Source organism: Danaus plexippus, chromosome 12 (assembly GCF_018135715.1).
Source record: "Danaus plexippus chromosome 12, MEX_DaPlex, whole genome shotgun sequence".
NCBI classification, from domain to species: Eukaryota; Metazoa; Arthropoda; class Insecta; order Lepidoptera; family Nymphalidae; genus Danaus; species Danaus plexippus.
The window spans coordinates 4,854,083-4,864,995 of record NC_083545.1 but is presented as its reverse complement, the minus strand read 5'-3'; positions in this window follow the sequence as shown (position 1 = coordinate 4,864,995).

The window sequence follows — 10,913 nt, the reverse complement described above, 5'->3', positions numbered from 1 at the left end:
GCAGTACTCTAGAAAACTAAGACTAACGGACAGACACTTTCATCTAGTATGCCCAAGCTCACGGTTGTTGGAAAGTAACCTAAAAGTCTTGAACATACAGATATATAGTAATAAAAAACGCGTAGTATCTGAAAAATTTGATTTCATTTAAATGTGGAAATCTTAAATATTATTATGAAGTTTAGGATCTTAAAAATAAATGATCTGCATAATTACATTGTTGAAAACTTGTCGCAGGTTATAAATTAATATAGTCATAGGGACCTCGATATAAGCCAAAGTGCTAGGTTAGTAATAGCATTGTATTTCCTTTACGATACCAGGAATCTTCTTGGTTCCCACGTCGTGGTGACGGTGGCGCGGAGTCAGCAACCTCACATGTTACATAATATCTTGTCCATACAATGGTCCTGTCCCGACTTTGTTCATCTCGTTAAGCTAATAATTTCAGATAGCAAAATAAAAATGTTTAAATGCAAATTATTTTGACTCTGATAAACTTTTTTCACAATTGGACTATCAGATTGGGTCAGTGATGTGTCAGTTGACTTGACTTGCCAGTACATCTCTTGTAAAAAGTTTATAGGAATTTGGGACATTAAATTTTGCTGCAAGTGAAAAGAATATAAGTATTTTTCAATGTTGAACAATTGCTGACAAGTTATGAACTGGTCTCAAGATACAATTATAACTTCCACGCGCATATTTATTAACCATGCGTTATACCTAATAATTTTATACTCACTGATGACGTCAGACAAGTCCTCTCTAAGCAGAAAATCTACCGACGTAGTTTCGTAAGAAAATCAATACATTTAGGTATAAAGTCGAGCCTAGGATTAGTTTCTTTTTTAATATTTTTTTTTTTATATTTTTTAATACTTTTCAAAGAATTGTATGATTTGAATTTCTGATGTAGTGTATTTGGTTTGTATGTATAACAAGCTGCAAGGAGGACAAATGTAAAAGTAATTTCGATAGTAATATCTTTACTGATACAGAAAAGTTGAATCATGACAATATTTAGAGTGAACATTCAAACTTTTAGAGCTTAACGTCTTACTTATTTATCAACGGCCAGCTCAGCATTCAGCTATCTGCATTGTATTTTGAATTGTTGTCATTTATTTAAAAAAATTATAACAAAATTGACAAGAAAGAAAATAACGATATTTACGACTTTGGCGAGTATTCATTTATATTTATTTAAAAGAATGAAAATATTACAATCAGATAGCAATCAGTTCCTGTCTTTAAAAGGTTCTATTTAAGTCAAAGATATAATAAATGATTATTGGGTGCATATTTTTTTTGCTATGTACGCGCCATTTACAGTTTCCGGTGAATTCTTAAGTGGCCATGAGATGTGACGATAAAATTAACGTTAAATGATTTTTAATTTTCTCTGACCTATTAATAAAATCCATGATAAGCATATCAATTACGCTGCGGATAATTAATTATTCATTATAATTTGTTCAGTCTATGCAAGTATCGTCTTTGCATTAATACATTAAATATTAATTATCTGTTTAGACGTCTCTTGACTGTATATATTTTTTATACGATCCTGGACAAGAAATGGTCTGTTTTAATCCCGGACAACTAACTTGTAAATACAATTCAGAATAACGTTCTTATTTTTTTTTATCTAAAAATTCAGTTCCATATTCAAAAATTTTTCACTGAAATACTTTTTTATACAGAAATTATTTTATTAGTGAGCTTCATGACATATTTTTATCTGTTAATCAAAATAATGAAAATTTTTAGTGATTGTAAATGTGGAATACGCAAATTAATAGTAAAAAGGGCTTTCTTAAATTTAACCGATATTTTAATTACAAATAATATTAGGATATGTTTTTTAAATATTATAGCACAGATTTATACATTTTAATTTTGTGTCAGAAATTACTTTTTATTTGAACTTAATGTAACACCTACTATAACAAATAGAATTTTGTGGTAAATTGGAATTCATCACAAAAGTATTATTAAAAGTCGTGTTATATCTCTATACATGTATATATATATATATTTGCAACTGCACGGACATTTTAAAATGATCTATACCTATAGACTGAAGGGTTTATAAGTGTGTCTTATGACTTATGAAGTTATTGCACATTAAGTTATTTATTTCATTATAACTAATACGCAATAAACAGAATAAAATTTGTGAAACATAGTCATCTTTAATACAGTGTTATATAAATAAGGCAACTTTTGTAAACTTGCAGTCGTCGATATAGGAGCTAAGGCTAGCTTAAGTCTGTGTAAAAGAATGCGGGTTGTGACAGGCTGGTAGGTCAGTGCACCGTGATGCACAGAGCATATGTTGTCAGAGTACCCCGCGGCCGCTACACCCTCCCAGCTGGCGTGAAATGAGACAGCGGTCGGCGATTTGAACATTCAAAATAATTATGGCATTAATGATTTTAGAAACAATGATGGCACTTATAAATTTGTCAAATAATGATGGCATTTATAGATTTATCAATGCTCGATAAGAAATTATGTGTCGGATATAGAATGAAATTTAATTAATAAGAATTTTTTTTAGTGTCCATTTTCATTTAATACTTTTATGTAGATAACATATATAATAATAGTTACGATAGAGTTTGGAATGATTATCGTATTGATTATTCGGTGGATCGAATAAAATTACTAGTTATTTACCTAGCACTGCTACCAATATCAGTATAGTATTAAAGTTATGTTATTTTCCTCTGACTTGGACCATATCGACTGCCCGCACCGGTTACTTTAAATTTTCATTAGCACGGGCGTTCATTCGCTCGCCACTGCCGGCAATTACATTTTGCAATTTATGAATTGTCTTTTTATTTACGACGCTTTTACTGATATTCGCATTTCCGTCGACAGTCCCAGTATTTTACGACCTACAATTTAATGTGACAGCATGTTCCCTTTAATTGATATAAAAACTGCGTGAATTGTAATTGTAGGCACCATTTGTGGTCTACAATTTGTTATATTTATATTTCGCCGTGTTATATCTGAAAGAGACAATGTTGGCTTTATCCAGAACATAGTATAACGTATCTAAACTCGTAGGTAGTAATATTTAATTATGGAAAGTGAAAACTCTGAAGGTTACCTTAATAATTATCGTTTAAATATAATGTCGACTCGTTGATGTCTTTTGTACTAAATGGTATTTTGGAATGATCTGACAGGCTGTTTAATATTTTATTCACAAATAATATATAATTTGGGAGAATTCTTATTTCAGGGCAGCAGTGGCCAGACGATTGTGAATTATAAAGAGTGAGCGCATAAACATTGCCGTGGCTCGACGTCGCCATGATAAGATTACATTCATTCTTTTTAATTAAATGGAAAGATAATAAAGACGATGACAATCACTGGCTGAATGACGTGAATATTAAATAGTTTTTTTTTTTTAATTTTACAAACCAATGTATGATATATCAGGTCAAGACTTTGTATCATTCGTCTTTGTTTACCTTTGTTATATTGCGTTTTAGGAAAAGATTTTACTCATTTTATATTAAATCATATCAATGAAATTAAGATAGAAGGCTTTAATATTTTGTAAATATTTTAAAGAATGTAAAACAGGTTGTTTTTAGAACAATCAGGATAGTAGCATTATTAACTCAAAATGATTTTTTACAGCTTCAAAAGTATAACGCTAAGTATTCCAAATCCTCTATATATTTATTGTTTATAAAACAGTTAATATTTTACGGTACATGCCAGTGACCTCGCCGAACTCGGCGGATATACCGCATGCAGAATGCATTCAACAATACTTTTAATATAAGCCACGCTGAACGTGTACTTTCCTTTCTCATCCTAATTCCGTATGACATATGACAAGTGTTAGTACAGAAAAAGTTTCGGATTCAGTACTAAATAAAAAATTTACATATCTTGAAATTTTATTAAATTTGTCTGTGCAGACGGTAAATATTATATACTCTGTGGTGAATTAAAAAATATGTAAGACAATGATCTATGTCTCATATGTCTAAGAGTGGAATTAGTGTGTGTGAAGCTTAACAAAGGTATTGTTGTGCTATTAATAAGCGATTCTCTTAATCAATGTGGTTATCAGAGTTCGATGAACTCTTGCCTTATCGCTACTGTTTACTTTACTCTTTGTTCTCTATTGTTTTAGTAAAATTAATGTCCACTGCCCTAATATTACCTAGTATAATTCGTATACAAAGTAACATTAATTTTGCAAGTTAAGTTATCGGAGGAATTTAACTTTAAAGATACCGAAATAATAGTTTACGCTGTTTATTTTTATTTGTAATGTAGAAATTATTAATTCAAATTTAAGCAACAGAATAGTTCAACTAAACTAAAACAAAAGGTATATTATAATGAACAAGAAATATTAGTAAATTCACTATAGAAGTATCCGAGAAACCGCAAAAATATTTCAATTTTCCGGTAAATTGTTAAAAGCATACGATAAGATAAATTTATTGGGGTAATAATCGTTCGCTACAAACATTCTTCTGTGAGATATCGTGGAATAAATAGCAAAAGAATATAATAGCCATAATATTGTTTGATCTTTGTCAGTACAAAAATGATATTATTTCGCTCCCTACATTAAACTATTATATTCGGTTTAAAACAAATTTCATATCACTTCGTCACAAATTTTATAATCAAGAAGCGACAATATCGATGTTGTCTTGTTTATTTATTTTTCACATTATGTATACCCGTAGTACTCTATCTATACCTGGTTACATTATTTGTAATGCAACGTAAAAGGCGTCTTGATTATGATACAAAATAAGTCCCGGCTACTTGTTAATGTTATTGAATCCTTTGGTATTTTTTAATCGAGTGTACCTTGAGTGCTAGAGGTCAGGGTGTTGGTGTGTGTGTGTGTCGGTGCGGGCCGGCGCAGCCTCCGCTCGTCTGCGGCCTGTCTAGACGGTCCGCCGCCGCCCCGCTCCGCTGCACCCCCTCCTCCCCTCCGTCCTCCGCCCCACCAGAACCGCTTGCACTCCCCGGCGCTCCTTTCACTGCACCGGCTCACCTGCTGTTTGCCCTGCTTGCCACCTTCAGTTGCAGACGAGCAAAATGTACGTTCATTTCAAGTCGGGTTGATGTATTCAGACATTGTTTTTTATCAGTAAAAGACTAGGTACATATTGTAGATATATGTTGTTTTAAAATTAGGTGCCACGATTTGTATGGTATATCTGGCCTGGGACGCTGAATTGATCTATCAGAATATAATGTTTTCAAATAACTACTACATTTTTCTGATTAGATAATACGGACAGGGTTTTTATATCTAAACTAAACTAAGAATGAAAGCGATACAAAAATATCATAAAACTTACTGATATTATGACAAGGACAAAATTCACTTTAAAATGTACAGAAAGTTTTTAAATTTATATACATACATAGTTGTGTTTGAAGACAAAACTAAAAAGGCATTTGTTGTATGAATTCCAAATAGTATTCATGTACCCGCATTCAATGTACATCAGGCTGACTTAAAGGTTCTAGTAGAGTTACGATCCCACTTCCACAGGAGCGTAATAAATTAAACAAGCCTGTGTACAGAATACGAATAAAACGGATATCATGGGACAAACACCTGCCGATGTTATTGATGTACAACGGCTGAATTAAAATGTATTATATTGTATTAATTATACTTCGGATATAGAAAACAAAAAAAAACTAACAAATAATAACATTAGAGTATTTAGGTATATATATAAAAAGTAAACGGAAAGATTTTCTTCCAAGGAATGAACGGGTAGTTAAAAATATAGCTATAAATACGTCGGACTGATTACAAACACCGGATTCCGCAAAATGATTTCATCATTCCTCATGACGCACACATTGTCTACATCAATATTATGTGTATCGCACGAAATATTGACAAACGGTAGTCATTACGAAAGACCTATACAGAGAATCGTTATACAACGCCACTCTAACACAGTATTTAGTTTGAATCTTGTTCGTTTAAATCATTATCATTGTTACTGTAATTATATTCATGTTTCATTATGACATAGGAACGTATTATTTTTATTTAAAGTGTCGTCTCGTACAGTGTAAGTCATGTAATTTTAAATAGAGGCGTAATTCCTATGTGTACGTGCCGTCTAAATAAGTATGTGAAAGCGTTGTTTTATGACCTCCAGTAATAGTCTGGTCTCTAGACACATAGTCATAGTCTAGAAATTCCGCTGAACAGACGGGCTTTCCCCGACAGAGACCGCGATCATTGTAGTCATCGGTCGTCATTGTTGTTTTAACAGCCGATTGTTACAGCGTAGACGTCAATGCAATTTTGTTGTATAAAGTGCCAGACGTATCGATTATTTCGAGGGCAATGAATCAATCGATCTTCATATCGATTTTATACTATTTATGATTGTTATTATAAATCAGTCTGCATCTGACATAAATATAATTATTGACATTAGCCACTACGTAATATTAGATTTATTTCTAACGATGTGCACTTGGTTTGTTGTTCAGTGTGCACGTCAATTGAACGTGCTTTTGTGTGTTTCATGCCGATTCGTAATGTGTTATATTACGTTATCACGATATCTAAGTGTGATATTTGAGTCATTTTAATTGTTATTAATAATAAAAACTTAAATAGTATGGAAGAAATATGTTTCAACACGTAATCATGAGTTCCTTTTTTTTTAATACCGATTAAACTATAATTATTCTTGATATTAAGAGTCCATATTACTAAAAAGTGCTTTTTTTTTACCACTAGATCATATCTTTTTAAGTATGTGTTTTTAAACAAACGTCAAACGCCAACGCGGTATAATAACGAAATAATTTTGCGCTCTATATTCCATTACCAAACAGGCTGACATCAATTCTAAAACGATGATTTTATAATGTGTTTAAAACATGTTGTGTTCTGTTTTATGATCTCGATGCAAAAACACCGTTTTTATGGTCTAACACATGCAAGTATTACGCGGTTTGGTCGCTGTCGAGACCTTATAAAAATTCGTCTGCACTCTGTCTAGACGTTTGGTTTGTGACGTTGGTAAGCCAACAAACAACTTAGTATGTATCGTGTATAATTGTTGACATACTAAATTAATTCTCGATATTCCATCACTTATTCATATCCAACTGTCCGGTTGCGATTGTTTTTAGTTGTTAGCGTTTTTTAATATAGTGTTTGTTATATTAAATATAAGTAATTAGTTATTTACATACATTTATATATAAATCATTAACTTTAATTACATTACATTAGACAATTTCCTTTACATTAAAAGATTATGATAAATGCTCGTGATATATGAATATTGAATAAAGGTGTTAACAAAAACATTACTAACATCATTGTTATCTTTGTTTGTATCATTTAAATTATAATTGGCATTTCAAATAGATCGCTCTCTAAACATATAATACCCTCTTTGTACGTAGCATTAATTTAAATTAGGTTTCTAATTATGAACTCTGTTAGTACAATTTTGTGAGACGTCGGGTTTAAAGTGTTTGTAGAATGTAGTTTTAATGAAATTTTCTTGTCGACGCGCCGTTACTAGATGTGGCAGGCAATTTAGACTCTCTAAAGGCGCCTGCAGTCGTCGCTTTCACGTCTCGGACGCCGCTGGAAGCTTCGATTAGATTTAGAAACTATCGCTGTTGCATTTCTTAACACATTACGTTATCATACAATTTGACTATAGAAATGTCCGTAATTTATAGTGTACTTTTTTTTTTGTCTCACGTTTTTTTTAATATTAATAATAAGTACAGGTTAAACTAAACCTTTCGATACGGAAATATCGATTAAGTCTTTACGTTGTGGTTTCACTATATAGAAGTTATAGTTGTAGATTATCTATTCACGTTAACCTTTTGAGGCCTATCGGATTTTAATACAATTTTACAATTAAATTTAAGGTGTTTGTAGAGCTTCATATGTTAGTCGTGATATCATGGTATGACTAGTTGGATTTTTCTTTAAAGATGTAACATGTAACATACAAACAATTTAAGCCCGATGATATATTTTTATTAATATTTATTTGTGTTTAATTTTGGTTCATAATTATATTGTGTCGAGTAATTATTTAAATTTCTTCTCTCAGAGGTTAACGTTCCCTGTGTCAATGCACATGTTTAAACAGTTCATTTTCATGTTTTGCTCAATTCACACGTTTGAATTTAAAGTTTTTGCATGTCTGCATATATTAAGTTTATTATTTTATAATAGCACTTAGAATAATAAACCTGGTTCCGTCCGAGTGGATTCCTTTTGTGTTTTTTTACTGACATATTTAAAATACTTAGTAAAAAAAAAACAACGCTGTCAAAAATAAAGAATTATATTTTGTACCAGTGGATTAATTGTTTTTAAAGTTTTACTTCTTAATAAAAAATAAGGTTTTTATAAATATTAACTCAAGTGGGCAATGAAATTCTAAAGATTTAGAGCAGTTTTGTTAAATGAGTCATAACGTTCTCTAGATACATAATTAAACTGAGAGAAAGGTTCTGCATTAAACTGAATTACTAGAAATTTAACAAAGCAATAGTTGGTCCAGAAAAATGTAAGATCTTTTACTTTTACGCATGTCTGTTTGTTCTTTATTCAAAAACTCAAACTGCTGAATATTTTTTTTTTGGAATTTGAAAAAAAAAAATTAATAAGGCAAAGCAAAAGGAGTTTCTAGAAAAAAAATTATTGTCGTTTCAAAATTTTGTTCCTCTTTAAATATTATTGATGTTTACAGTGTAACGTAAATGAATTGCAAAGTGCGAAATGTTTAATAAAGTTGTTCCATTTTCCATCATTGTTATAAATGTTTTATTTAAAAAATTTATATATATAAACAAGTATTGCTCTGATCACATGATCAAGTGAATCGTTAGATTATTTCTATGCACCACGCAACTTACAGCTTGCTGTACAAAAGAAATAACCAGGAGACGAGTCGAAAGTCGAGAAGTTCTTTAAAGGTGGACTTTAAGGGTAGACCCAATAGTAGAACCATTTTCCTTGGTGACACTAAGAACCGATAGTACCTACTATATGTATATATGTATATATGTATATACAAAACCTTGCTTCAGTCTTAACTCTCGAGTTTCATTAAGTAAGCGTGTATGTAGATTTATGATTAATTAGAATAGAAGAATTAATTGTAATTCTAATAAATTGAAAGATGGGTTCTTACAGGAATCATAATGAAACATAGAAGCATTCAAAGTATTTTAAACTGATTTGTGTTAACTGTGTTCGATCTATTTTCTATATCACGAATGAGATTGGATCTGGCCGTACCTTACAATCCTTTAAACTGTTAATATAATCAGTGAGTAAGAGTCTTGCTGAGAAAAAAAATTTTCATGGAATATTAATTCAGTTTCGTGGAAAACTTCAAAATTTCGAGATATTCTCCCCAGCGTACACTCACTAAAGACCTGTGTCTTCATGCCTACAGAGTCATTCAATAAAAACATTGAGTAAGATAATCACGCACAGTAAAGATAGTCAAGGAATAAAGGATAATCAAACATCAACAAATATAACTATTTTCTAAACAAAATCATCCTTAGCAATAAAGGACACTTTGATGGTATTCTTGATGGTCTAAATTGTCACATTTGGGGTTCAGAAAATCCAAATTTCTTTATTGAAAATAGCGGCACTGTTTAGTCTAGATTTTCCGCTGGAAGCTTCATTAGACCACATTATTTTGAAAATGAGACTGATCAAGCAGTGACTGTTACTGGTGATCGCTATTGTATCTGATATCACCCTACTTTCTGCCACAGTAAAATAATTTTGATTTAGATGATATGTGGTTCCAACAAGATGACTCCGCTGGCCATACAACGCATAAACGTTTTTGTTATTACATCAGAATTTTTCTGTCATTTTGGTAATTACAATTAGCTCCTAAGATATTTTTATAGTGTTAGTGAAGTCAAAAGTCTATTAAAGAAAAACAAACAATCACTTCCTTATTTGAGGAGGAAATTAAACACTTCATCAACGAAATTCAGTCACATTAATGCATATTTAAACTTCGATATAAGACTGTCTAAGTGTTAGAAGTCGAGACGTTGGGCTGTTGTTTTGTTGTTATAATTCACTTGAGAATCAATCCTAAAGACAATAAACTATGATTTCAATTTAATTCAAAACTTGCTATAATTTTAGGACACGTATGTAACGTTTCTCAAGGGTGTCCTATCAGACTTTGCGAAAAGAAAGGTCTAGTAATAGATCCATTGCCGCTTTGCCGCCATTTGCTTTTGAAATTGGATGAGGGTGTAGGTTTATTAAATAAAGTATAAGCCACTTCCAAAAAGGAGTTTTTTTTGTGCTTCTAAATATTGTTTGTTATTTAAAAATACATACTATAGTGAATGTAATTTAGATGGGCACGATAATTTGTCAGAAAATCAATAAGTTGATGATTGTGTCCATTCTAGATTTACTAAATGGAAACTTATTGAAGCGTTCAAGAATCTTCAAGAAAACCCAGAAAAAAATATATTAATTTCATTACTCCAGTAGACTATCCATGTTTCAATGAGTAAAAATCCAAGGTTAGACTTATGCAAGAAGAAAATTTCAAACAAAATGGGATAATAACCATCACTATTTTATAATTGTTTTCTTAGACACTTAACGATGAAAATTGTAATGAAGATGACGTGATAATGTCAGGTAATATTTGAGAAACTGTGAAGTCAGGGAAGGTCAAAATTAATAAGGTAATCAATAACACTGACATTAATTCTTCGGCTGGTTTAGATACTATCTTTGTTAGAAGTGCATGTACAATGACTACATACATATTCTGATGCTTTATAATATATATATCCATAAACTCTGGTCCCCTGTTCCACTTCAT